Source organism: Phaseolus vulgaris, chromosome 6 (genome assembly GCF_000499845.2).
Source record: "Phaseolus vulgaris cultivar G19833 chromosome 6, P. vulgaris v2.0, whole genome shotgun sequence".
Classification (NCBI taxonomy): domain Eukaryota; kingdom Viridiplantae; phylum Streptophyta; class Magnoliopsida; order Fabales; family Fabaceae; genus Phaseolus; species Phaseolus vulgaris.
Window position 1 is genome coordinate 18,612,274 of NC_023754.2, and position 3,325 is coordinate 18,615,598.

Genomic DNA, 3,325 nt, shown 5'->3' on the forward strand with positions numbered 1-3,325 from the left:
ATTTTGGTCATATTTAAGTTTGAATATAGGATTTTTTTTGTCAGTCAAATTTTCTTATTTCTAATTATAATTTAATTGTATATTTTCTTTTTAATTTTTTAAAAATAACACAATTTTAATATATTTTATTAAATTATTAATAAACTGTTTTATTAAATATTACAGATGATAAAAATGACTACACATAGTTCAAATACAAACAATACAACATCTCTCAACAGATCACAGACAAAAGTATTTTATTTTACTAGTTACTAGTTTTTAAGCAAATTATATTAAATTTCTTTTAACAATACAATGATATATACTACACTAAATTTATGATAAATAAAAACTTCTCCAAACTTATTATAGGCATAATTAGAACAAGATTATTTTTTTTAAAGTAGATTTTTGAGAAGAAAAAAAAAATATATTCAAATTTTGAAAGTTCATTGCATGCGTTACAGCATCTCGTGAACCCTTTGCCAATAGTTTTGTTAGCATGCATGCCTAAAAATACCCCAATGAACCGAAACCAGAAATCACGAGCAGCCAATGAGTGACACTAACCTAACTTTTATCATGGATCAGTAATTTCATCTTTCTGCAACTATGTGAGAGAGAATCTTCAACAAGTTGAACATTTTCACCCAAAAAGAACAAAATATATAATATATATTACCGTTGGAGGTGTAAAAATCCATTATTCTTCTATAAAAATTATATTTTATTTGTGTGGTTACAAATGAGACCACTTATTCGTAATTCTTTGGTGGATGATCAGAAAGATATGTCGATGATTCCTATGAACTTGTTTGATATATAAAAAAATGATTTTTATTTTACTTATTATATTTTGATTGTATTAATTAAAAATACCTCGATTTTGTTAAAAACAATTAATATGCAGGTGTTCGAATTTATGGTCATATTACTGTGGTGATATACTGTAGATGGTTATGCTAGAATTTAACAGTTGGAGTATTCTTTTAAGTGCTTTTTTTTTTAATTTTATTTATTCTTTGTTAAAAAAATTTACAAGTATCCGAATTTGCAACAAATTAAAAAAAAACTACTCTAAAATTAAAAGATGCAACATTCTCTTATTAATTTTATCACTTCTTTTCTTCCATAGTAATGACGCAAGTTAATGAAAAGTTTTGATATATTTATTTTAAGCACACTACTTATTATGGGTTAAAGATTATTAGAACTACTGTAATTATACAAGTCTTACAATTTATTTAATATATATATATATATTAATTATACTTACATCTTAATAACTTTTGATGAATTATAAAAACATTTTAAAATAAATATATGTTACAAATTTATTATCACCATTCCTAAAAAAATATTTAAAAGATGTAAAGTATTGTCAGTAGGGAAGGAAGGAGGTGATACGGTGGACCATGGCTTACCCTAATGGTTTTAAGTATATTTTAAATCATTATAAAAATTATTTCCCCCATAAATACATATACAAAATACTTTATTTATGTGAGTTATTTATTTTCTTATACACTATTTTTTTATTCAGTATAATTATGTGATTTTATATATAAAGGTATAACTTTAAACTTATAAAAACATCAATAATTTTTAAAAAAATGTTTAAATCCAGAATTTTGTGCTAGTTATCTAAACACTTATAAATCAGCTAACTTTAATTAACATAGACAAGGGTTCAATAAAACATTTTTAATAATAAATATTAGTTCTTAATTTTTCTAAATAAGAATTGCCACTTATAACCTATCGCTTTCTCTTATCCTTTTATGAAAAAACAAAAACAAAAACATCAATAAATATAATGATGATGTAGCTTTTTCAAAACATTCTCCTTCAAAAAACAAAAGTCAAATGCGACATAAAAGACTTTCTAATATTCCTTTTATACCTTGATAATTTTATATTCCACTCCACTTCACCACTTCTCATTTCTTTCTCTGTAGTTCCATGTTTTTTTATTAGAAAAATACGTAGTCGGCAACGTACAAGGTTAGGAATACGTAGCACTGATTAAAAAATAGTTTATGTGATAACCTTTTTCAACAAAAGATGTTAAAAAAAGAAAAGTTGTTTGGGCACTGGTTCAGCTACAAAACCCTGTGGCACCATTAACCATGGCATGCTCAATTCACCAGTCTAATTTTGCTGCTACTTTCGCATAGTTGGTGCAAAAGTAAGAACCCTTTCACCTTTTTCCAAAATCTTCACATTTCAATTGCCACGTTCCTTCCCTCTCTCCTATAAATTGCCCTCTCCACCCTCCATTCTACCTCCTCAAACATCAACACCTTCCATCTCACCCTTTCTCAAAAAAATTCTCACTCTTTGATCTGAGAAAATTTGTGTAGCTGAGAGAGAGTACAGAAGAATCTGTAAAGCTCAGGAGGGATAGCGCCATGATTCTCACATCATAGTGTTCTTTGGCGCTATCTATCCTGAGTTTCACGGCTTCTTCTTACTGTATAAAAAATCATCAAAGATGCATGTTGCAAGAGTCACTGAAAACTATACTCTAAATGCTTCTTTCTTTCTTCCTCACTCTCTTTCTGAATGTTACTTGACTTGTAGGCTGTGATCACAGCGGTTCAGAAGTCAAGATCTTGAAAGATATGATGACGATTGGGAGTGTACGAATTTACATTCACTACCTGGTTTTTTCTTATGTGTTTTCACTCAACTTTTCTTTTTTTCTTTTATATCTCAGCTCTATAGCTTCATGCATGCTATTTTTTTTTTACTTTCCCTACTTAATTTCCTTTCTTTGTTTTTGATCTATTTATGTCAAAACAAATGGTTTGTACTTTTTAGTTCTTTCTTTCAACTTATTGCGTTTGTTGTTTGTTGGAGTTTTGGCTTTGTATTTTTCATCGCCTGAACTTTACCACTTCAAAAGCTTGCCTCGTTTTCTCTTGCTGTGAAAGAACTCAGTTGCAGAAACGAATTTGCTAATTATCTGCACTAAATTCTAATAATTTGTATGCATCTTAGAGCCAGGTGGAAGTTCTTCAAGGAGAGTTTATTGCATGGTTTTAAATTGCCATCAGGAGTAGAAGTTGCAATTTTTGAGATTTTAACAATTTTGTTTTTTTTTCTGATGCAGTTCTTGCCATATCAATGTTACCGATTCACTTCAATGCTTATAATTTGTTGTCAGATGTGCTTTTTTTCCAGGAAGATGAAGGGTTTCTGCTATATGAACATCAGAATTTGCATATTGGCCTGGAGATCTAACAACTGATACAATTTTTTTTTTTTTTGAGAAATTGTATGCTACCCTTGAAAATTTAAGGGATTTTGAATTGATATTGAGAATTTTTTATTTTTTTTA

The 3,325-nt window shown here is 28.1% G+C and overlaps 1 long non-coding RNA gene across 1 annotated transcript; it reads left to right on the top strand.

The window, feature by feature from the left end:
• Window positions 1-2,115: 2,115 nt before the first annotated feature.
• Window positions 2,116-3,325, top strand: LOC137831525 (uncharacterized). Its single transcript, XR_011084447.1, has 2 exons — window positions 2,116-2,624; window positions 3,098-3,325. It is a non-coding gene; the product is annotated as an uncharacterized lncRNA (long non-coding RNA).